The 27,100-nt window shown below is 34.4% G+C and overlaps 1 pseudogene; it reads right to left on the bottom strand.

Moving 5' to 3' along the window:
- LOC140856191 (zinc finger BED domain-containing protein RICESLEEPER 2-like) overlaps positions 1-27,100 on the bottom strand; it is a 53,652-nt pseudogene that overhangs the window by 12,474 nt on the left and 14,078 nt on the right.

Below are 27,100 nucleotides of genomic sequence, written 5' to 3'. Positions count from 1 at the left end.
CATTCTTTCATTCATATAGCCGACCAAGATGGAGGAAAGGGTATTGAAAATAGCCCCCTCCTCTTGGGCATGCGGCATGGTGAAGGGAGGTGCAAGTTGGCGCCTCTCCAACTTTCATTAGAACCTTATGATTTAGAGAGTTTGGATTTGATTCAAACTTGGAGGGTCTTATTCCTAATCCATGAAGGTATTTGATTTGATTAGGATCTTTTGTTTATTTAAAAGAAGAATTTGGAGAAGAAGAAAATCAATCTAGATATGAGCAAGGACATAGGCGTGGAGACTTACTCCCTTGGGCATCCTCCTTCTCCTAGGCATCTATCTCCTCTTGGTGTCCTCTCTTCCCTTATGGTGTAGCGAGTGGGCTCCTTCCTAGGCTGTGAAATCAGATCTCAAAGCCCTCCTCTCCTCCCTTTCTGAAGAAAGAGCTTCATCCGTCTCTCCTACGTTGGTTGGTGTGCGAGCGAAGTAGAGGATCTGGACATCCGGATCTCATGAAGAAACAATCTTTAAAAATTCTTCAACCTTGATTAAGTCTTCTGTTGTAAATTAAGGTAAGATTTTATAAATATTATAAAATTTTAATTGCTAATCTATTCAATTTTTTTTTCTGACATCCGATACGATCGATAATTTTTTTCTTCAACTAGTATCAGAGCCAGGCTATATGTCATGTCGCATAATCTAATTTTTATTTTTTTTACTTTTTTTATCTTATTTTGAATTAAAATTTTTGATATAATTAAATCTTATTTTGATTTGATATTCTTTATATTTTTTTGATCTGATTTTGACTAGATTATCGAATCAAAATCTACCCAAAAATAATTTGTTAAAATTCTATTTTAGCAGAATTTTCTATGTAAATTTTTGTTCTGATTTAAAGCCTGATTATACATAGATTTAAATCTATTTTGATAGATTTTTCTAGATGTATTTTAATTAGAGAATTGATATTTGAATTAGACTTAGATTTGAATCTGTTTGATGAAGTTTCAGATCTAATTTGAGCAAAGTATCTGCATATATTTGATCATATCTCAAACCAAATTTTTTTATGTAATCATATATATATTTTGAATAAATTTTTTATTTTTTTAGATTTAAAATTAATGATTCATATGATGATATAATTAAGATTCAGATCTAAAAATTTAATGTTATAGTAATGATCTACTTAGATTAGATAAAAATTCTGCATATTATCATGTTATGAATGTGATATGAATCAAAATTTTCTTTTACATATATGATATGTAGTGTTGAATTATTCTTAGTAGCCAAGTACTCAAAATTGAGTTGATCACTATGGCCGTCCGTGTTAGATGTATGCCCTAGAAGTCAATCTTGGCTGACGCATATCGTATTTTCAGGATATGATTTTGTACTCAATGGGCAGCTATATTTTCATTCATATTTTTTGAGTCCATGATCATCCAAGGGATTAACAAGATGATGAACATATTCTCAAGAGTTGAGAATTTGAGACATGTATCATTGATGGTTAATTCTAAATTGCTCCTGATCATAGAATCATCATGGGGATGGTGATTGATCCAGATAGATCAGTGCACGGATCACTTCCTTCGAACATATGAGTCTCGAGTCTGCAGTGTAGTGACACTAAATAAAAGTACAGGTGGTTGTTAGAGAAAAACTAGCACTAAGTGTGATCAATATGAGAAGTCACATGGAGTTTGCTTACTCGTTAGTGACTTTTCTCGATGCTATAGTTGTGTGACTAGTCCTTTGACCTGCATACTACAGCTGCTTGCAGAGAGGCTGCTAGAATTGACTACACATAAATATTGACTCAATGAGTTCTTATAATAGATGTTGATAATAGTTGATCCACTGTAGCAGTAGGGTATACATCTAGATAAAATTTATCGATCCTAGCAGAAGGGGATAGTCCTATGAAATTTAAGAAGCTGAGTCTTTAAGTCTATAGCTATAGTAGTATGATTAATGAAAAAGAGTTTTCATGAGAATCATACATGGACTCGAGCTAATTGAATCTATCATATGACCGATGATGAGGTTTGACGATTCATTCATGATCTATCATCTGTCAGGACTCACGATAGAAGACTGTATCATACATTAACTGCACTTAGAGGTTCATCACTTTTTATTCTAGTGGGTTGCCACTACATACTGCTAGATATTATTGATAGATTATGAGACCTACGAGCATCATCTCGATGATCGATGATCCTTGATGGACAGAGTTAGAATGTTCCAATCTATTGAAAAGAGTTTTGATGATATTGTGATAGAGATTACAATATATCTCACTACCAGATAGAATAGAACCTATGGATCACACACAAAGAAATTTTTGATTGATTAGATGGTTGAATTATGATTATGAATCATGATAGAATTTAATTATCAATTTGATTGATGATTAATCCAATGTAAAAGTTGTAATTAAGTAACTCACTAAAGAGTTAGTGAGTTATAGGAGGATTAATTAGCAATTGGATTACTAATTGGCTCAATTTGATTGAGCTATGGGCTTGCATCAAATCTAGTTAAATTGAATTTAATTTGACTTGATATGGATTTGATTTGATCAAACCTAATTGGGTTATGAGATAACCAAATCATATGAAAAAATAATTTCTTGTTGAATTAAAATTTGGATTTGACTTAATTTCTAATTAGACTAAGATCTAAACAAGAGTGTTTGAGTTTTTATTTGGATTAAAAATTTTTTTCTTCATGGGTGTACTAAATCCTAATTAGATTAGGATTAAATTGAGTTTGACTCAAGCACCAAGAGAGAGTCCAAAAAGACTAGGACTTCTCTTCTAATTAGGTGACACTAATCTAAATAGTTTGGACTTCAAATTAAATTTAAATTTTAATCTATTTTAGTCTAATTAATTTTTATATGATTAAAATTGGTTAGAGTTTAAATTGATTTAAATCAGCTACCTAAAGAAGAGTCCCCATGATGTTAAAACTCTCCCTCCATGCGCCATAAAACTAAGCCCCATGCCAACCAATTTTGGACGCCAATATATTCCATGCTCCTCCCTTTTTTGTGAGGTCTTTTGCATGTAAGAATCCATGGGATATCTGATTTTTTTCGTGTGATATGGGGTGCAAAAGGAGAAGGTATTGGGCAGCCACAATTCTAGAGTCCAAAGGAGTTTGGACTCTCACTTAAACTCTATCTCTTCCTATTTAAACCATGCATCTTTTGGGGTGTTAAGGGGCTGAGAAGAGATCAAGTTTGGATGCCAAAAATTAGATGAGAGGCATGCATGAAAAAACCAAAAAAGAGAGAGGCATGGCGTGATGGGTGAAGGCATGAGATATGTTTGCTTCAATCCCTTCTTTCTTACCAACAACCAAAGGTTGGTTTGTTTGACTATCTTCTCTCTCTTTTGTCTTAGTATGGACTTGAGTTTTCCTCACTTCTTTATTCTAGAGTTAGACAAAAAATTTTTACATCTCTAGTATAGAGATTTGGTGCATGAGTTTTAGAAAGAAAAGAGAAGAAATGGTTCTTCTCATAATCTCTAGTGTAGAGATCAACATCCTCCTATTATCTTCTTCTTCTCTAAGAATGTCTTGAGAGAAAAATTTTTTTTTTCAACTATCAAAATATGATCTCTGCAAGGAAGCTAGCATTCTGATGAGATCAAGAAGCTTCTGATCAGATCAAAGCCTCATGTGAATATCTATAGAGATCGGATGCTTGTACGGCTTTAAGAGACCTTTGAAAGATATCCACGATCATCAGTTCACGGTGTAAATCGATCCACATCAAGGTATGAAGTTTATTTATTTTTTTTATTTAATTTTTATATTTGAATCTTATCTCACATATATAGATCCTGTTTATGATTTTAAGATTTGAACTTATGCATGCTTAGATTAAATTAGATATAATATAAAAATTTTAAAATTTTACTGTATATTCATTTTGAAAAATTTTTACATGCATGAAACCATAAAACTCCAACAGTGGTATCAGAATCACGTCATATACATGAGATTAAGATTTAGATCTGAAATATGTAGAGAAAAATTTTAGATCTAAAAGTTTTTGATGTCGTTCTAACATAAGATTTTTTTGACATAACTTATTATCCTGAATGGTTGTCTTAAAATGATGTTAAAATTTTTAATTAAATAAAATTTTAGATTTAATTTTTCAGCATATATGTGATATATATTTTCTTGTTTAGATCGAAAAAGAGTTTCAAGATCTATTTTGATTTGTATATATGATATGTGAAAACATGTTTAGGACTGAAATTTATTTTCATGGCCTGAACTTATTTATATATATGATATATATTTGTATGCATGATCTCAAAATTATTTTGAAATCAAATTTACTTTTTATGTAAAGAATTTAAATCTATAAATTTAGATTTAAGATATGAAATTAGTATTTGTGCATGAGGGATTGGTCATGGGTAGATCAAATTAGGTCATGTAATTGGATTACATCTAGAATTTCTGATTTGATCATAATGGGTCTAAATCGATTTAGCAGTTGATCAAATCGAGTTACGTGTTGATTAGGATTGGATCAATAGAGCTTAAGATCATACAATTATTATTGATCGAATCGATTGACACCTATATGTAGAATCAATTAACTTAAGGATCTAATTCGACTCTATGGCTCAAATCTGATTCACCTAAGCCCATCTATTCGGACCAATTAACCAATTGGTGTCTAAAGTAAATAATTGAAAGGTAGTTATTTAATTAATTTCGTTTGCAGATCTAGCCAATTTATTGGTGACTAAGAAAAATAATGGGGGCACCCCCACCAATCTCTATTTATTGGGTCAATTTGAAAAATTGAGTCTCAAATATGGTTACTTGATAGTTTGATTTAACCCATGCCAATTAGATCAGTCATGTAATGATTGATTAGATGAGATCTAAACTCAAATTTTTTCATAAATATTAAGTCCTATGGTCTTCTATTGTTGTAGATGTGCGGGTGTGCTACCGACGTTGATTGTTTTCAGTTGATCACAGTAGTTCAATTATATCAGGAACACGCAACCACTCTATTAGCAAAGAATTGCTTCAGGGTAAAGATGGGGTTGAACCCAATAACTGTTAGGTGAGGAACCCAATGACGGCTTTGCACCTACTTGTGAATGATGGGTCTGACTTAACTAAAAAGTGTGGATAATAACTGTTAGGTGAGCCCACATGACTTAGAGACCAAATAGCTGTAACATACTTAGAAAAGTATCTGGACAAAGAGTTACCCATGCATCGATATTCGTATTATCAATAACTATTAGGTGAGGTGTATGGCATCAGTGGGACCGCAGCATCCATTAGAAACTCAGTTGTCGTATTAGGATTTTTGTTTCTCCACTCGGAGAGTGTGGGAGATCTAATAAAATAGTGAAAATTTTTTGGCATCTAAAAAATTCTAGAATAAATTATAAAAGTACAAACATCCAACTAGAATCTTTGCTCTTTGATATTTATTATGTCAGCTTCCAACCCTCTAGCTCAAATCCTAGATATCAATCGAGTAACCGAAATCAATTATATAGACTAGCTCACAAACCTAAGAATCATTCTTAATTTTAAAAAATTAAGCAATATTCTCTACTAGGCTATTCTGATATTAACAACCTATCCAACCCAAAGTCAACGAGCTATACTTGATGAGTGGATGGACAATGACAATAAAGATAGGTGCTATATGTTGAAATCCATATTAGATGAACTCCAACATATGCTTGAGCACATGTTCACTGTCAAGGACACATTGATTCATCTACAAGTGTTGTGAGGTGATCAGAGTCGCACAGCGTATGAGATGCGCGATGGATAGTTAGTCTATGATCATTATTTGATAATGATCAAGGATATTAAGGAGCTTAAAAGGCTCAACATGACCATACACAAAGAATTGCTTATGGATTTGATCCTGCGATCTCTGTTTAGTTTATATGGATAGTTTATGGTAAACTACTATATGAATGATCATATTGGCATCTTATCTGAATTGGTCAAACTGTTACTAATAAAGGAACCTTAAAAGAGTTTAGAGATAAATATCTAGAGAGCCTAAAGAATAAGGACATGCCTAGAGTAGGCTTGTTCAAAGTTGTTCAATACTATCCTTACGATTTTTTCTTCTTTCAGTTGAGTTATAGACTCTAGTATTTTTATATAGAGTCTATGAGAAGGTAGAGAGCTGAGAAAGTAATCCTTAAAATTGGTAATAGGGCAAGAGTTACTGCTGTGGCCATGGATATCTATCCTTTGTGATTGTCATTTGGATTTAGTTCTTAGAGACGGTCTCTATAATTTGCATGGTGATACATTTATGAACTTAATTTAGCAAGCAGTAAATGTCATTGGATCTGAGAGATCCAAAATTGAGATAAACCTTAAATATATATAGAATCTTAGGCTAGGTCGTATAGGAGAAGAAATGATTAATAAACTGAAGAAATATAAACTTTTGGACTCATTGACTGTTGAGTCATATCTAATTTTTGCATCATCTCTTTGAGAAAATATGACCAAGCTACTCTTGTGGGACAAGAAGAAAAGGACCACTAAGATACTTATCCTAGTACACATTTGATGTGTGTAGCCCATTTGATGTACTAACAAAAGAGTTATCTCTATTTCATTACCTTTATCGATGATTAGTCATGATATGGGTATGTATATGAGATACAAATCTAAAATTTTTAAAAGATTTAAATAATTCAGATGTAAAGTAGAGAAATAAATCAAAAAAATTTTAAAGACACTTCGATCGGATCGAAGATGTAATACCAAAAAAAAAAATTTCTCGATTATCTCATAAAGTGGCATAGTTTCATATTGGACCCCTCTTAGTACATCTCAGCTCAATGAGATAATTAAGAAGAGTCATAGGACTATATAAGATATGGTTCGATCCATGATGGAATACACTGATTTATATTGTTTCTTTAGGGACATGCTTTATTTCTATGAAATTGGGTTCTTTCTAAAGATCTTTCTACCACATCGTATGAGATATGACATGGTGAGAATTGAATCTTGATTATTTCAAGGTTCAAGGATGTCCAGCCTGTGTCAAAGACAGTAGGTAGATATGTTAGAGGATAAGTTTTTAAAGCTCATCTTAAAAGAATTTGGGATACTAATTTTCTTCTAAAAGGATTACAATGTGATTGTAACCCGATATCCTATCTACTTAAAAAATTATTTAACCAAGATGAAGTAGTGGAAGAAAAGTTAAGCTTGAAGAGAGTGTCTCTGAAAAGCAGTGAGCTATAGGATCTAAAGAATCTATTTTTGATGAGCCAGTATATATATATTTCTCTTCCATCCCGTACATATAGTAGGATCTCCCATCCTCTCAAAAGGTACTTGGGTATGCTTAACAGAGGATATAGAGAAAAATCATTTCTCATGAGAGATAGGAAATATAGAGATAATCCCAAAAATCTACAATGAGACGATGCTAGACATCGACTCCAAGAAAGAGATATGAAATAGCTTTTTTGATTAGATAGTTTTTGAAGATTTCTATATGGAGTAGCTTGTAGATTTCACTTTTTGTGATAAGAGATCATAAAGTTTGTAATAATCTTGAAGTTGGAACATTCATTTCGATGATATGATCAAATTATTTGATCAAAAATGAAGAATTATGTGTTTCCAAAAGGGTTAGTGGGAGTGTCCAATACTGACATTGATTAAAATATTATTGAATATAAAATTTTTCATGAAAGGCATAAAGCAAGCATCCTATATTCTAAGAATATAAAGATTTATAGAGATAGATGAATTGGATGCTTGTGTTTTCACAAATAAAGTATATAGACTAGATGCTGAAAGGGTTCAGCATAGAAATCTCAGAGAAGGGTCTGTTACCCTCTTGGGCATAGATGTATGTCATATAATGTACTTGAACTGATATAGTTAATACTATGAATATCACGAGTAGATATCAATTGTATCCAAACTGAGAGCACTGGATTGCTGTGAAAATATTCTTAAGTATTTGAAAAGAACTAAAGATATATTCTTAATTTTGAAGAAGGATCAAAGCTAGGAGTGGGAGGATACACCAATTCAGATTTTATGTTTGTCGTTGATGGTAGAATGTCTACATCATGAGTGTGTTCTTATGTAATCATATCAATATCTTAGAATGATTCCAAGCAATCGACGATGGAAGCTGAGTACACTGTAGATGTGTAGAATGCATTTTGGTTCTAATATTAGTTGCAGAACTAGATGTCATGCTATTAGATGTCATGACACTATATTGCAAAGACAATGGTATCATAGCCCTTTCTAAGGAGCTTAGGTCTCACTAGATATCCAAGCACATAGAGCAGCAGAACACGTGACTACCTTAAGTAGAAATACATAGAGGTGCAGAGAGCAAACTCTACATGAGATGTAAATAACCCACTAGTAAGTCACTTAGCTAGCTAAAGACTAAAGCCTATCTTACGAAGATAAAGCTTGGTACATGGCAGATTGGCTTTAGTGCAAGTGAGAGATTATTGGATGTATGTCTTAGAAACCAATCTTTGCTGACGTATATCATATTTCTAGGATATGATTTTATACTTAATAGGTAGTTATATTTTCATTCATATTTTATATGTCTATGAATCATCTAAGGGATTAACAAGATGATGACACATATTTTCAAAGAGTTGAGAATTTGAGACATGTGTGGTTAATTCTTAAATTACTCCTGATCATAGGATCATCATGAAGATGTTGATTGATCCAAATAGATCATTGCACGGATCACTTTCTTTGGGTAGATGAGTCTCGAGTCTATGGTGTAGTGATACTGGAGCAAGAGTGTAGATGGTTGTTAGAGAATAACTAGCACGGAGTATGACCAATACGAGAAGTCACATGGATATCTGCTCACTCGTTAGTGACTTTCTCAATGCTGTAGTTGTATGACTGATTCTTTAATATGCGGTGCTACAGCTACTCGCAGTGAGACTGCTGGAGTTTGACTATACATAAATATTGACTCAATGCGTCCTTATAGTAGATGTTGGCGATAGTTGATCTATTGTAGGAGTAGGATGTACATCTAAATAAAATCTATCGATCCTAGTAGAAAGGAGTTGTCCTATAGGATTTAAGAAGCTGAATTTTTAAGTCTATGGCCATAGTAGTGTGATTAATAGAAAAGTATTTTCATGAGAATCATACATGGACTCGAGCTAATTAAATCTATCATATGATCGATGATGAGGTTTGATGATTTATCTATGACTTGCCATCTGGTCGGGATTCACGATAGAGAGACTGTATCATACGTTAACTACACCTATAGGTTTATCATCTTTTATTCTGTTGGGTTATCCCTACATACTGCTAGGTGTTACTGATGGATTGTGAGACTCACGAGCATCATCTCGATGATCGATGATCCTTGATGGGCAGAGTTGGAATGGTTCCAACCCATTGAAAAGAGTTTTGATGATATTATGAAAGAGATCACAATATATCTCACTATCAGATAGAATAGAACTTATCAGATCACATACAAAGATACTTTTGACTGATCAGATGGTTGAATTATGATTATGAATTATGATAGGATTTAATTATCAATTTGATTGATGATTAATCCAATGCAAAAGTTGTAATTAAGTAACTCGCTAAAGAGTTAGTGAGTTATAGGAGAATTAATTAGCAATTGAATTGCTAATTGGCTTAATTTGATTGAGCTATGGGGCTTGCATCAAGTCTAATTAAATTGGATTTAATTTGACTTGATATAAGTTTGATTTGATCGAACCTAATTGGATTATGAGATAACCAAATCACATAAGAGAATAATTTCTTGTTGAATTAGGATTTGGATTTGACTTAATTTCTAATTAGACTAGGATCTAAATAAGAGTGTTTGAGTTTCTATTTGGACTAAGAATTCTCTTCTTCATGAGTGTACTAAATTCTAATTGAATTAGGATTAAATTGAGTTTGACTCAAGCACCAAGAGAGAGTCCAAAAAAACTAAGACTCCTCCTCTAATTAGGTGACATTTAATCTAAATAGTTTGAGCTCCAAATTAGATTTAAATTTCAATCTATTTGGATCTAATCAATTTCTAATATGATTAGAATTGGTTAGAGTTTAAATTGGTTTAAATCAGCCACCTAAAGAAGAGTCCCATGATGTTAAAACTCTCCCACCATGCGCCATAAAACTAAGCCCTACGCCAACCAATTTTGGATGCCAATATATTCCACGCTCCTCCCTTTTTTCATGAGGTCTTTTGCATGTAAGAATCCATGGGATATCTGATTTTTTTCGTGTGATATGGGGTGCAAAATGAGAAGGTGTTGGGCGGCCACAATTCTAGAGTCCAAAGGAGTTTGGACTCTCACCTAAACTCTATCCCTTCTTATTTAAACCATGCATCTTTTGAGGCGTTAAGGGGCTGAGAAGAGATCAGATTTGGACACCAAAAATCAGATGAGAGGTGTGCATGAAAAATCAAAAAGAGAAAGGCATGGCATGATGGGTGAAGGCGTGAGTATGTTTGCTTCAATCCTTTCTTTCTTACCAACAACCAACCCCCAACAACCAAAGGTTGGTTGTTTGGACCATCTTCTCTCTCTTTTGTCCTAGTTTGGACATGAGTTTTTCTTTCTTCTTTGTCCAAGAGTTGGATAAAAAATTCTTACATCTCTAGTATAGAGATTTGATGCATGAGTTTTAGGAAGAAAAGAGAAGAAAAGATTCTTCTCATGATTTTTAGTATAGAGATCAACATCCTCCTATTATCTTCTTCTTCTCTAAGAATATCTTGAGAGAAAAGAAGATTTTTCAACCATCAAGATGCGATCTCTGCAAAGAAGCTAGCACTCCGGTGAGATTAAGAAGCTTTTGATCAAATCGAAGTCTCGTGTGGATATCCATAGAGATCAGATGCTTGTGTAACTTCAAGAGACCTTTGGAAGATATCCACGATCATTAGTTCACAGTGTAGATCGACCCACATCAAGGTATGAAGTTTATTTATTTTTTTTTATTTGATTTTTATATCTGAATCCTATCTCACATATATAGATCCTGTTTATGGTTTTAAGATTTGAACTTATGCATTCTTAAATTACATTAAATTTAATCTAAAAATTTTAAAATTCTACTGTATACTCATTTTGAAAAATTTTTGCATGCATGAAACCATAAAACTCCTACAGTCCAATCATAAGAAGAAGTAGAGATTAAATTTTTTTTCTTGCCCAATCAATGAGTTCTCTTATGACATGTAGGGGTATCGATGTAATTATATCTCATGTAGAAGAAAGACAAAAAGAAATCCTAAAATTGTTCAAATCATAAATAAGTTTAGATTAGATCTAAAAAATTTATGATTTATTTTTCCTATTTTATGCAAAATATTCAAACCTAAAAATTAGTTTCATAATCCAAATTTAATAACATATGATGTAAGGGCTTGCATGAAAATTTTTGTAAAATAATTTTACAAATTGAAATAATTTTAATATAAAATTTTATATACTTAATTATGAATTAAGATATGATTATCAAAAGATCTAGATTTGAGAATTGAAGATTTTAAGATACCTTATAAATCAAGAGGCTCTGGGTTAGCTTGAATCAGGTCATCTAACTGGGTTAGACCTAGGGTTAGTAATAGATATAGACCAAATAGAGAAATTAATTAAATCTAATCAATAGTTGAATTAGATTAGGTCATATCTAAGATCAACCTCAATAGTTATAGCTTGATCAAGTTCATATTTTCGACCATATCAAATGGACTTGATTGTGGCTCAGTGGTCGAGCATGAGTCTTTTGGCTAATCAAATCGAAACTAATCGATCAATTAATATCTAAGGTAAGTTCAACAGTACAACCAATGGTTTTTAATTAGAAGTATGCTTACCTGACCTATATGGTGTCTAAGACAAGCATTGGCTACCCTTCTATTGATCTCACTTATCTGATCAATTTGGTAGATTATGTTAAGATTATGTCACTGAATGATTCGAGATGATTCATGCCATTAAGGTTAATCAGTGTCACTGATTCAGGTATTCTTGAGCCAGCTTGTTGCTAGTTCTCTTTGATGACTTGATGAATTAGTGGGAGGATCATTGAAATGCTGCTTAACCTCTTCTCTTTATTTTTAAATCAATTAATTAAATTTTAAATTATTAAGTCCTTAAAATGACACAATTATGGAAATAACTAGTTCATAGCCTCCCATTAAGGTGCATGATAATGGGTTCAGTATTCTAAATAAATATTGTAGGTGCAAATGTCTAGTGTTTATTAGGTATTGGAATTATTATTCATCATATGACAATCTTGTTGCAATTGTCAGATCAATGGTCAGGTTGGCCGAGTAAACTCGAGCCTGAGCATTCATTTGTCAGATATACTAGATATGGTCATGTTAATGGTTGGATCTAATCAGGATTTTCAGTGAAAGCGCAAATGCCTGTTTAAGAGATGCCTGGGGCAAAATATATTACTAGACATTGTTTGGAGAAGCAATTGGCTAAGAACCTACCCATAGATAAATATAGATTGGCCAAGCAAACTCGAGCCCGTATGCAGTCTATGTGGATTCTAGTATCTACCAAAGAATTAATATAATTTCTTGAATTGGAGGTAGAGTCTATCAATTCATATAAAATAGTGAAAGAATCTTTAAACTAAAGTTCAAGTCTTTAGAATTAAATAATTTATATACTAATAAATCTTGTACTTTCTTTTTTCAAAAATGGCTAACACTTTATCGTTTCACTCGCTGTTAGACAGCGACAAGTTTATCGAACCTAATTTCGATAGTTGGTATCGAAAGCTCAAGATTGTCTTGGAGTATGAAAGAATCTTGTATGTACTTACAGATCCGGCATCTGAGGAGCTTGCTCCAAATGCTCATGGTGCAGTTAGAGATACTTTCCAGAAGTGGCTCAATAGCCAAGTTACTGTATGTTGCATTATAAGGGTGGCTATGAACGATGAGTTCAGCTGAAAATTTGAGGATGCTCAGTCAAAAAATTTTTTTAAATATTGAACGAGTTCTTTGGCACTTTTGATAATGTTGAGAGGCATAAAATATCTTGTGCTGTCTTCAATACACGGATGAGGGAAAGGCCATCGGTCATTGATCATGTACTGTATATGATCGAGTAGATCGAGCACCTGAGCAAACTCAAAATTTTCTTGCATGAGCAGCTAGAAAAAGATGCAATCCTGAATTCTTTGTCCAAGTCCTATCTGTCATTTCTTAGTTATTATAGAATGACTAGGCTTGAAGTAAACTATCATGGTTTGCTAGGATTATTGCAGATTTTTAAGAAGAATAAACAGCTTCAAAAGAAACCGATGAATATAGTGGGTGGTTCCTCTTCTGGGCATCATCCCTTTAAGAAAAAAAAGAAAAAGAACAAGAAGAAGGTGCAGCATGCTGGAGCTCCAAAGTCTAGTTAGAGCAAGAAGTCAAAGGTTGACAAGAGCTAGATAGAGTACTTCTGCAAAAAGCTGAGACACTATAAGAGAAATTATTCTCAGTATATAGCCTCTCTTGACCCCAACAGGCCGAACAAGAGAAAACAGCAATCTGTTGCTGGACAATATACTTATATGATAACTCCTTATAATTTTTCTACGTATGATACTACAATTTGGGTATTAAATATCAGGAGTCCAATTAATATTTGTAATTCATTGCAGAAACTTCAGATCAGTAAAAAATTTAGAGACGATGAACAATTCTTGAACATTGGAAATGGAAGCCTTATTTTAGTTCTAGCTCTAGGAACTATTCAGCTTGTTTTTAGGTCTAAGATTGTCATGCTAGATGATCGTTATTATTGTCCTTCTTTTTTTATGAATGTCATCTCTGTAGACCTTTTGGCCAAAGTTGGTTTCAACTTTTTAATAAAGAATAAATTTTGTGATATCATTTTGAATGGTACGATAATTTTGTGTGAACAATTAAAACATGGTATATACCTGCTATCATAGTCTATTAGTGTAATGTACACATCTAATAAATATTCTAAAATAGATAATGTCAATGATGCTTATCTTTAGCATTGTTGGCTAGATCATGTGAACAAGAACAGGATGGATAGGTTAATTAAAGAGGAAATCCTCGACATTGGCGATTATGAATTGTTACCGACCTATAAATCTTATCTTCTTGGTAAGATGACAAAGTCACTTTTTAAAGAAATAGATGAGCAAGCCACTGATGTTCTAAGTCTAGTACATGGTGATGTATATAGACCCATGAGCACAAGTACTAGAGGTGGGTATAATTACTTCATTACTTTCACTGACGATCTATATAGGTAAGGGTACATCTATCTTATGAAGCATAAATCTGAATCATTTGAAGTGTTCAAATGATTTCGTAATGAAGTAGAAAAATAAACTAGGAAGAATATTAAAACTCTTCGGTCAAACTGAGGAGGTGAATACCTTTCCAATGAATTTCTGACATATCTACAAGAGAATGAGATTCTCTCATAATAGACTCTTCTGGGGATACCATAATATAATGAGGTGTCAGAAAGGAGATATTAAATACTGTTAGACATGGTTCAATCCATGATGGGCTTTAAGACTCTGCCAATCTCCTTTTGGGAATATGCTCTAGAAATTATATTCTATGTACTAAACAGGATTCAAAACAAGTCTGTAAATAAAATTCTATATGAGATATGGATAGGACGTAAGTCAGTACTCTCACACCTTAAGATTTGAGAATGTCTAGCTTATGTCAAATGTTTAAAGACAGATAAGCTTGGACTCAGATCTGACAAATATTTATTTATAAGGTATCCAAAGAAAATAAAAGGATACTTTTTTTACCTCACTGAAGAACAAAAGGTGTTCATCAGCAATAAGACAGTCTTTTTGGAAAGAGAGTTTTTTAGAGAAGGAACTGATGCTGCTAAGATCGAACTTAATAAAGTTCGTGAGGTAGAAAATCAAACACCTCTGAGTAGGAATGCAGTACCAAATTTGATTGAAAAATCAAATCTGGAGCCTGTTATATAGGTGCCATTAAGAAGATCCGATAGAGTACCATGTCAACCGAATAGATACTATAGTTTCTTGTTTCGAGATGGTGATCCTGTCTAACTAGATAAGAAAGATGAAGATTTGATCACCTATATGGATGCCATGCAGAGGTCCAATTCTGAGAAATAGCTAAAAATTATAAAATCTGAAATGGAGTCCATGGACATCAATGGTGTATGAATACTTGTTGATCCATCCAATCGAAGGGATTAAACCCACAGGGTGTAAATGAGTCTTCAAAAGAAAAAGATAAGCGGATGGAAAGGTAGAGACCTATAAAGCCCATCTAGTTGCTAAAGAATATCGTCAACGTTATGGTATTGACTATGATGAAATATTTTCTTCAATGATAATACTCAAGTCTATTTGAATTATGCTCGCTATAGCGGCATACCTAGATTATGAGATCTAACAAATAGATGTCAAAACTATTTTTCTTAATAGAGAGTGATACATGTCATAGTACATCAAAATTAATCATACTTACTACTATGTAGATAGGATGAGTCAGAATCATTTTTGTAGGAATCTTAGTTGATTGTTTCAAAAATACAAAAGAAAAAAATAATAGATTGTAATAAATTAAGAAAGAAACATGAAAATTATAATAAAATTACTTTTCATTAATCAAATAAAGAAGCATACATAAAGAAAAAGAAATAAAATTATGATATAAGATAACTAAACCAAGTTGATCTTCTTGCTGCGCCCGATGGTGGATGTGTCTCCTTGAATCTTTCATCTTCCTCCGTGCAGACAGCAACAGGATATGTAGAAGAGAAAGAGTGATGGCACTAGGATTAGGATCTCTCTTAGATTTGATGTGATGTGAAAAAAAGATCTGTAGAAGAATATGGTGTCGTGCTAGGATTAGTACCTCTCCTAGACTTATGAAGAAGAGGAAGAGGGAGAGAGAAAGAGAGAAAGAGAGAAGCTTGAAGAGAACTTAGGATTGGCTTGATTGGAGAAGATGGAGGCCTTAGGGTTCTATTTATAGAGTGAGAAGGCTAGGATTTCATGAAAAGAGAGGTGGGAGCATGAATAAGGACCCTTGGATCTTCATAAAGAGTGATCTTTTAATCTAAGCCTTTGAGATTTAAGTCATGTTCACACTTGATTTTATTTATCTTCTAATCTGGGCCCTTGATTGGAGAGACTACTTCTTGACCTTTGATCTTTAAGTTGCGTTCACACTGAAATGAGAACTGATTATCTGGTTCACTCAAATCTGATCCGATTTAAGTTTAATTTAAATCGTATGAAACCAAACTCTCCATCACATATAAAATAGATCAGAGAGCATCAAATTTAAATAAAATAATATCAATTATTATAATATTTAGTACCTCTAGCGACTTAAATTAAATATTCATCACACCCGCCAACTTGAATTTTTACTCATCCTCGAGTAAAATAGATACATTAGCATTGTGTATCAAATTATCTTTGAATCAAAAGTTATCCTAGATATTTCTAACTATAGTGGATATCCTACTAGACCATTAAAGAGGTACTTTATTGGATTATCAATTTGATCCAATTAGTGGTTGAGTATTAGCCATAGAAATTTTTAGAGATCTTCTTTCATCGACTCTTCACTCTTCTCTTTAAATCCTCTAACTTAATGTGGATTTGGTGTAGTATCTTTTTATAGTTTATTCTTCTTATTCTCTTTTTTTTTAAAAAAAATATTTATATGTACAGTCGGTGCAATATCCTAACCCTTTAAGTTTTTTAATTGACTCTTATAGCGAGCTTTAGACCAATGACTCTCAAATCAATTGACTTTAGGACATTAAGTGTAAAATATCCCTCAGACTTACTGACTCGAGTCAAAAAGATTACGAGTTAAAACTGACTATACAAGAGGTTTCTTCACATTCTCACTTTTTGATGCGAACAACAACGCTTACTTAGGTGAAAGGACCCGATTACTTAGTGAGAAATGCTAAAAATTCTTTTTTTTTTCTTCATCAATGATTAAGGTAAATTTTTAACATACTTTGACATTTTCACACAAACCCGCATGAAGCAGATTCTTCATTGGTGTAGGTGAAAAGAGGATTCTAGAATCACTCTAAAATTTAGTTTGATCTAAATTCTACCATTAATTGGATGTCCTTAATAATTTCTTCCTTGATATCTCTAAAATTATCTAGACCATTAATCACTCATTGATTAGGGATCTAGTTAATTTTAAATCGAGATAAAATCTAGATACACAAAACTAATTATTTCTGACCATACTCGAAGACTTAATTAAATTAGTTATTCTCCCCTCCAACTTAATTTTCATTGTCCCTAATGGAGCAAAAAGAAAAAAAATACAAAAGGAGGGATACCACCTGATTCACTATTGTTTGCAGGTTCTTTCATGTTTTTCAAGAGCCCTCGTCAGATGTTAATGATGCTCTCTCCTCAACTTAGCTAGTCATCCTTATTAGATTCTTACAAAATAAAAAAAATCTAGATAACTAAAAAAAATAAAATATTGGGTTGCCTTCCAACAAGCGCTAAGTTTAAGATCTTCAGTCAGACCAAGCTAAAGTTTAATTATAGACTGGATCCTGTAATTCAATTAAGTCAACTTATTCACCATCTCTGATTTCATCCACATAATATTTTAATCGTTGGCCATTTACTTTAAAGGTATTTTCTTATTTAGGATCTTCGATTTCAGTTACTCCATGAGAGAACACCTGAGTTACGACATATGGTCTATCCTAATATGAATAGAGTTTTTCAGGGAATAGTCGCAACCTCGAATTATAAAGCCACACTTTTTGATTAGGTTCGAACATTTTTTGTGAAATGTATTTATCATGATAAGCCTTAGTTTGAGCCTTATAAATTCATAAATTCTCATATGCTTCATTGTGTAGCTCTTCTAATTCATTCAATTGTAGTCTCCTATTACTACCTGTATTTTTTATGTCAAAATTGAATTGCTTTATGGCTCAAAATGCATGATGTTCTAGTTCTATCGGTAGATGACAGGCTTTTCTAAAAATAAGCCAGTAAGGAGATATTTCTATCAGAATTCTGTATGCAGTTCGGTAGGCCCATAATGCATCGTCTAATCATCCAAACCAATCTTTTCGATCAGGCCTAACCGTCTTCTCGAGAATTCATTTGATCTCTCTATTAGAGACTTCCACTTGGCTACTAGTTTGGGGGTAATATGGTGTGGCAACTTTGTGAGTGATTCCGTATTTCTTCATTAAACTTTCAAAGTGCCTATTTGTAAAGTATGCACCTCCATCACTAAAAATGACTCTTGGGCAACCAAATCGACTTAAGATGTTCTGTTGGATGAATATGATTACCACCTTGGATCATTCATTCTGGTTGCCATAGCCTTAACCCATTTAGATATGTAATCTACTGCAACCAAAATGTATTCGTGTCCGTAGGATGGAGGAAAGGGGCTCATAAAATTGATTCTCCAGGTATCAAAAACTTTCACGACCAAGAGGGGGGATAGGGGCAACATGTTTTTTTAGAAATATTCTCCGTCTGCTGATAGCACAAGCACTCAAGACAAAATTTATGTGCATCCTTAAATAATGTCGGCCAGTAAAATCTACTTTGTAACACTTTCATGGCCGTTCTCTTTCCACTAAAATGTCCCCTGCATGCATGAGAGTGACAAAAGGTAAGTATACTTTGATACTCACTCTTAGGGACACAGCATCAAATCACTTGGTCAGGGTAATGTTTGAACAATTCGGGTTCCTCCAAATAATAATGTTTAATCTGTAAGAAGAATCGATCCTTCTTCTATTTTGTCCAATGGAGAGAAACTTGTCCTATTGCCAAATAGTTAATGATGTGGGCAAACCATGGGATTTGATCAGAGAAGATTGCAAAAAATTATTCGTTAGAAAATTTCTCCTTAACCTCATCTATACCCATCGTATGATCAACTAAGATTCTAGAAATATGATCAGCGACCATATTTTCGAAACCCTTCTTGTCTCAAATTTTTAGGTCAAATTCTTGAAGCAAAAAGATCCATCTGATCAAATGTGATTTAGTATCTTTCTTTGAGAGCAGATGTTTCAGAGCCGCATGATCAGAATACACTAGAATCTTAGACCCTAATAGATATAAATAAAATTTATCAAGGGTGAATACCACCACTAGTAGCTCTTTTCTATCGTGGTGTAGTTCAATTGGGCATCGGATAGAGTTTTGCTAGCATAATAGATCACATATGGTTCCTTATTGATTATTTGACCTAAGACGGCCCCTATTGCGAAATCAGAAGCGTCACACATGATTTGAAATGGGAAGTACCAATCAAGGGGTTTTATTATGTGTGTTGTCGTCAGAGCTATTCATAATGTGTAGAAGCCTTGTAGATATTCTTCATTAAAGACAAATGGCATGTCCTTGACTAGTAGATTGCACAAGGATCTCGATATCTTACTAAAATCTTTGATGAAGTGTTTGTAAAATCCAGCGTGACCTAGGAAGGATCGTATTTGTCGAACCGAAGTGGGGGGTGGTAGTTTTGAAATGATCTCAATTTTGACTTTGTCTACCTCAATCCCTCTTTCAGAAATAATATATCCCAATATGATTCCTTTTCAAACCATGAAATGGCTCTTTTCCTAACTTAAAACCAAATTTATCTCCATACAGCACTTAAGGACTTTGAAGTGGTTATGGAGACAATCTTCAAAGGTGGTTCCAAACATGAAAAAATCATCCATAAAAATTTTGAGATATTTGTCCACCATATCCAAAAAAATAGTCAAGATGCACCATTGAAATGTAGCAGATGCATTGCAGAGCCCGAACTGTATATGTCGAAAAGCGAAAGTGCCATAGGAGCAAGTGAAGGTGGTTTTCTCTTAGTCATCTAAAAACACAGGTATCTGATTGTACCCCGAATAATCTTCTAGGAAACAGAAAAAATATTGACCCACTAGTCGTTCTAGGATTTGGTCAACGAAGGGTAATGGAAAATGATCCTTCCTAGTAACAGCGTTTAGTTTCCTATAATCAATGCATACTCGCCAGTTAGATGGTGTGCGAGTGGGGAACAATTCACCTTCTTCATTCTCCAACACTATAATACATGATTTCTTAGGTACTACTTGGGTAGGGCAGACCTATTTACTATCAGATATGGGATAGATGATTCCAGCATCTAACTATTTTACCACCTCTTTCTTCACTACTTTCCGCATGTTTGGGTTCAGTCTCCTCTGCATGTCTCAATGGGATTTGGCATCTACCTCGTAATGAATGTAGTGCATACAGATGGAGGGGTCAATTCTTTTTATATCGATAATGGACCAGCTGATAGCCTCTTTATTTTTCTTCAGAACACCAACCAATTGTGCTTCCTGATCCGGGGTCAAGTCTGATGCAATGATCACTAGAAGGGTGTCATTAGATTCTAGGAATGCATACTTGAGTGCGATCGAAAGTGGCTTTAATTTTAGTGCAGGTGGTGATTCTAATGATGGGGCTGTGGGTGTATTGGCTAATATGGACAATGGCCATACTTGATTATCCAAGGAGGAGTAGTTTCAGCATTTGATGTATCAACTAGAATATTTACATCTTCGCTACTTCCCTCCATATCACAGTCTTCCACTCCAAAGTGCGTCAAGTGGGTGTCTCGGGAATCATGTGAAAAAATCGTTGATGTTGCTTCCTCTATGATATCCTCGAATGTATCTATCTCGAAGCAACTATCAATTGATGCTCCCTGAGATGCACTGAACACATTCAGTCTCAGTTTTTTATTCTCAAACGATACATCCATGACTCCTGTCTTATAATTGATGCACGTATTTACTGTAGCTAAGAAGGGTCTGCCTATGATAATGAGAATTTGCCTTGGATTGCCACTCAGTTTCATATCAAGGACTAAAAAACTAACTAAAAAATAGAACTCATCTATCTTGACCAAAATATCTTCGATCATCCCATGTGGTTTCTTAATTGATCTATCAGCTACCTGTAAAGTGATCGATGTGGGTTTCAATTTTTCGAACCCAAAAAGTTCATAAATCGATCCAGGTAAAAAGTTTACACTGGCCCCTAGATCCAGAAGAGATTGTTTGATGTGAAAGTCTCCTATAATGCAAGAAATGATAGGGGCACCTAGATCTTTAAGCTTTAGAGGGGTAGCATGCTGGAATATAAAGCAAACTTGTTCAATGAGGCATACTTTTTTCAGGAGTTGTGATCGGGATTTACATTTTTGGGTGCACAATTCTTTCAAAAATTTTGCATAAGTTGGGACCTGTTTGATTGCGTCTAGAAGAGGGAGATTAATTTGGACTTGCTTAAATAATTCTAACATCTCATCGAGTCTTCCTCCTTATCCGCAGGAGTAAGGGCCTTTAGGGTACTCGAAAATGGGGCTTTAGGCAAGTAAGGTGATTCCAGTGCAGTTGGTCCATTCTCTACTTTTGGGTCCTCCTTGTTCTTCGATGATTCGGACTTGGTCAGAGGTCTAGGGTTGGTCTTATTGGTTTTACTAGTGTGTTCAATGACCTTCCCACTTTTGAAAGTCATGATTGATTTAACGTGTTCAGAAAATTTTTTTGGAGCATTGGAGCTCTCAACCATGAATTATCCTCTCAGATTGCTCTCAGGTTGGCTAAGTAATTTTTTTCTTCCCTCCTACTGACTGCGGTTGCTAGTTGACCTGTTTGGATCTCTAGCTTAGCAATAGATTGTGTGTGGGAGTTAAGGATCTAGATGTTGACTTCTAAACGTTCTAGCACTTTGAGAATCTTCTCCTCAAAAGTTGAGCTGTGACCAATGGTAGACGGTTGAAGAGTATTTTGAAACTGATGGTATGGTCCATGCCTATATGTCGGGTCCTGATAGTTGGGTCTAGGTACAGCAGAGCCAACCACTGATTGTAATCTCCAAAAAAAATTTAGGTGATTTCTCTAGTCGAGGTTATAAGTATTCGAATATGGATCATTTTCTGATCTACGAGCTTATTGGGTTCAAGTTTGCTGGACCTGCTCGTGCACAAACTCAGGATATTGAGGTGCAGTTGGGCATTCACTAATAAAATGGGTTGGACTTGCACACAATGCATAAACATCTTGGATTGGGTTAGGTAGAATCGAAGAGTATCCAGTATTCAGAAGACGGTCTAATTTTTAGAACAATTCATCTACCTTACTGTGGATATCCATAACGTTTCCAATCTGATAGATTTTATCTCTTTTTGTTAAGACATGGGTTGTTCTCTAGAGGTGGCAGACATGTGACGCAGGAAGTTTTCACTAAGTATTTCAAAGAGCTGTTGTTGGTGCAGAATTTTGCCGAAGCCAGAGAAGCTAGAGTTGAGATGACCGCGGCCACCATCGAAACCTGCAAGGAAAGTCTAAATAGGAGTTGGGAGTGCTCCGACAAAATCCTCCGACGCTCAAGTCAGTACTCTGCTTCAACAGAAATGGAGTGCTCAAGGAGGAATTTTAGCAGAGTTTCGAGATGGAGTTTAGAACTTAGATAAGAACATATCTGGGGGTCCCTTTTTATAGACGGAGAGCGTAACTGATTGACAGCGACGTCTGTAACTGCTTGGTGGTGAGCCATTCAGAGCCACACAGAGTTTGTTACAGAGAGTAGTGGCATCAGGGGCCGTTCAGGGCCACATGGAGTTTGTTACAGAGAGTAGAGTGGTGTTCGTTGTCACGACTTGCCAGAGAGTGGTGGAGCCACATGGAATCCATTGCAGAGAGTGGAGTAGGGTAGTGGCCATTGTTATGACTTGCCAGAGAGTTCGGATCTGTCGGCTGAAGCTCGGCTGGGATGTCTGATGGAGCAGAATGGCTCTCTATCTCATCGATCTAGGAGAAGCTTGAATATTTTCGAGGTTGTGACGGGTCTACTGTTGTTGGGTGCCTAGAGCACTGATGCTGCAGGCGGAAACCATCTGCTGTAGAAGCTCGGATGGGGACTTTCTGTTGGAGAAGTTTGGTTTCATAAAGAATCTGACAGAGAGTCAGCCGGCGGTGGACTTCAGATGGTGTTGGCGAGGTTCGTCCGCTAGAGGAGTCTGGGGATCCTGTGGAAGTCTAGATGGCGTTGTTGAAGTCTGGCTGATGCTATTGAAGGTTGATGGCTGGGGAGTTCGGCAGACACCGGAGGTGATCGACCGTTGTAGAAATTCAGCTGCTAGAGCCCGTCTATTGTAGAAGCTCGTCCGAAATCCATCCGCTATGGAAGTTCGGATGGAGTCCGATTCTTGCAGAAGGCTGAAAGGAGGCCGCTTATTGTAGAAGCTCAGTCGAAGATCGGTTGTCGTGGAAGCTCAGAGTAGTGACCTGATCGGTGCAGCCTGTCCCGTTGTGGAAGCTCGTCTGGGATCCGGTGTAGATATCCGAAGTAGACCGCCTGCAGTAAGAGTTCGGAGTAGACTGCTTGTTATAGAAGTTCGGCTCTCGCAGGAGCTCGAATGGAATCCGAAAGGCGGTCAACCATCATAAAAATTTGGATGGAGTCTGGTTACTGTAGAAATCTCATTGTCAGAGAAGCTCGGATATTGATGAAGTCTGAAAGAAGTTCGGAGTAAGGTCGTCCGCGATCGGAAGAAATCTAGAAGGGATTCGGAGAATAGTTGATCACTGTAGAAGATCGGCTGATAGCGAAGCCCAGAGAGCCTTTGGAGTAACCCGGTAGATGAATGGAGAAGCTCATTGTCAGAGAAGTCCAGATGGTCGAGGGAGTTCAGAAAGACATCATACAAGGTCGGAAACCAGTAAAGCCCTGGAAGGGTCAGCCTTTTGCAAACTTCGGCTGGGGGTATTTTATACCCAACAGCTGTCAAGCCTCATCTTCACTCTTTAGCATGAATATCCCACCATACGATGCATCGATCATTTGTCGGTATTTCTTCGATAGACCATCGTAGAAATACTGAACAAATTGTCATTTAGGGACAGCATGGTAGGGGCATTTATGAATAAGGTCTCTTATAGCCTTTCCCATATCTTATGAAAATGTTCACCATCCAATTGAGAAAAACTAGTGATGGCTTTTCTAATTTGATTTATTTTTTTAATTAAAAAATATTTCTTAAGAAATTTTCTCTGAAGATGGTCCCAAGTTGAAATAGTTATAGAATCTAGGGAGTTTAACTAATGCTTGACTTTGTCCTTAAGTGAAAAAGAGAATAGTTTCAACCTAAGGGCATCATCGGAGAAGTTTTGAATTTTTACTGTGATGCATATCTCAAGAAATTCATTCAAATATTTGTACGAATCCTCATTCATCAGTCCATAGAATAATGGTAGTATTTGAATAATGCTAAACTTGATTTCATATTGTACTGCCTCCACAGGAGGAGGCTGGATACATGACGAGTAGGTGTAAGATAAGGGAGTAAAATACTCCCTCAATTGTCGTGGTGGGTCAGTCTCTTATTTTGGATCCATGATTTTGATTTGATTTGTTCAAATCATTCTTTCTAGCTCTAGGTCTAATGGGTGTAAATTAGGTTGTAATGATCGGCATCCTAGCATGCACCCAAAAGATCTCACTGAGTTTTAATTTTAGTAATTTATTTTTTAAAAAAGAAAATGAGAAAAGAAGGAGGGGGAGAGAAAAGAGTTCTAAAAAAAAGAACTTAAGGAGTTCTAAGGCTAAAAAGAGAGAGAAAAATTAATTAGATTTGATGTTTTTAGTTAATAAACAAGTGGTTCAATCAATCCTAACTATGGGTTATCCTAGATCTAGATAGCTCCTAACTGTCAAGGTCATCTTCAAGTATTCCAAGTAGCAAATTAACCGCTCAACTGACCAGGTAAGTGTAAAGTTGGTGGGGGTCCCGCCCATTACTTTTCTTAGATACCAACTACGTTGGCCAGATAAACGAAAGGAACTAATTAATGAATCACCTTCCTTTGAGACGTAATCTCCGAACTACTTTTCTAGACATCAGTTAAACTGACTAACCTGAATCTGATCCAACTTTTAGGGTTTCTTGTCCTACTGAGCTCGAGGATCCTTTGGGGTTAACGTCTAATCGATTTTAAATTAGAGATTTAGATCAATGCAATTGCAAGATGGTGATTTGTAGGATAAGAAAGGGTGATAAAATCCTCACTTTATGTTGATTAAGATTTTGCCCTTAAGATTTTTTATGAAAATACGCAATGCAAAAAGAAAAAGTGTCTAAATATGTTAAGTAGCTTTTAAGATTCAATTAATTTATTTATATTAGTCAAGTGTTATGTGATGTCTTTGTATTCTTTTTATATTATATTATCTTTAAGCAAGAAGAAATAAGAGATAAGTTTTAAATTAGGTTAATTAGGTATGAGAAGATCTAGTAAATCTAACTAAATGAAAAGTAAATAATGCTAAAATTAAAAGGCAAGTAGGTAACTTACAAATAAAGTAACAAATTAAATCTACTTTTAGGATAATAAATTATTCTAAGCTATGGAAAGCAGTAAATTACTAGGTTATAGAAAGTAAAAAAAAATTTTATGCATATAAATAAAGTAATCTAGCTAGAGAGCAGTAAATCTACCATATATGAAAAGTAATATAAGATAAAAATTTTAAAAAAAATAAATAAAAAATAATTAAGCAATTAAAATTAATTAATTAATAATAAAAAGTAAATTATCAATTAGTAAAATAAAATATGAAAAGTAAGAATACAAGGGAAGGAAATAATCAACTAGAAATATAAAGTAGTAAAGCATATAAAGCAGTCAAGCAATCAAAAGTAAGAAATAAAAACTTAAAAAGTAGTAAAATATTTTTTTATTATTTTATAGATTTTTTTTTAATTTTTTTTCAAAATAATCGCATCAAGATCTCCGACAACGATGTCAAAATTTGATGCATGTCATAGTACATCAAAATTAATCCTACTCACTACTATGTAGATAGGATGAGTCAGGATCGTATCTGCAGGGATCTTAGTTGATTGTTTCAAAAATATAAAAGAAAAGAATAATAGATTGTAAGAAACTAAGAAAGAAACATAAAAATTATAATAAAATTATTTTTTATTAATCAAATAAAAAGTATATATAAAAAAATATAAAATTATGATACAATTTAGGTTTCTCCCAATAATAATGTTTGATCTGTGAGAAGAATCGATCCTTCTTCTATTTTGTCCAATGGAGAGAAACTTGTCCTGTTGTCAAATAGTTAATGATGTGGGCAAACCATGGGATTTGATCAGAGGTGGTTGCAAAAAGTTATTTGTTAGGAAATTTTTCCTTAACCTCATCTATACCCATCATATGATCAACTAAGATTCTAGAAATGTGATCAGCGATCATATTTTTGAAACCCTTCTTGTCTAAAATTTTTAGGTCAAATTCTTATAGCAAAAAGATCCATCTGATCAAATGTGATTTAGTATCTTTCTTTGAAAGTAGATGTTTCAGAGCTGCATGATCAGAATACACTAGAATCTTAGACCCTAATAGATATAAACGAAATTTATCAAGGGTGAATACCATCACTAGTAGCTCTTTTTCTATCGTGGTGTAGTTCAATTGGGCATCGGATAGAGTTTTGCTAGCATAATAGATCACATGTGGCTCCTTGTTGATTCTTTGACCTAAGACGGCCCCTATTATGAAATCAGAAGCGTCACACATGATTTCAAATGGGAAGTACCAATCAGGGAGTTTTATTATGGGTGTTGTCGTCAGAGCTATTCGTAATGTGTAGAAGCCTTATAGATATTCTTCATTAAAGACAAATGGCATATTCTTGACCAGTAGATTGCACAAAGATCTCGATATCTTGCTAAAATCTTTGATGAAGCATCTGTAAAATTCAACGTGATCTAGAAAGGATCGTATTTGTCGAACCAAAGTGGGAGGTGGTAGTTTTGAAATGATCTCAATTTTGACTTTGTTTACCTCAATCCTTCTTTCAGAAATAATATGTCCCAATACGATTTCTTTTCAAATCATGAAATGACTTTTTTCCTAACTTAAAACCAAATTTATCTCCGTACAGTGCTTAAAGACTTTGGAGAGGTTATGGAGACAATCTTCAAAAGTGG

Source organism: Elaeis guineensis, chromosome 3 (assembly GCF_000442705.2).
Source record: "Elaeis guineensis isolate ETL-2024a chromosome 3, EG11, whole genome shotgun sequence".
NCBI classification, from domain to species: Eukaryota; Viridiplantae; Streptophyta; class Magnoliopsida; order Arecales; family Arecaceae; genus Elaeis; species Elaeis guineensis.
Note: the sequence above shows the minus strand (reverse complement) of the source record. Positions and strands in the feature narration are given on the sequence as shown.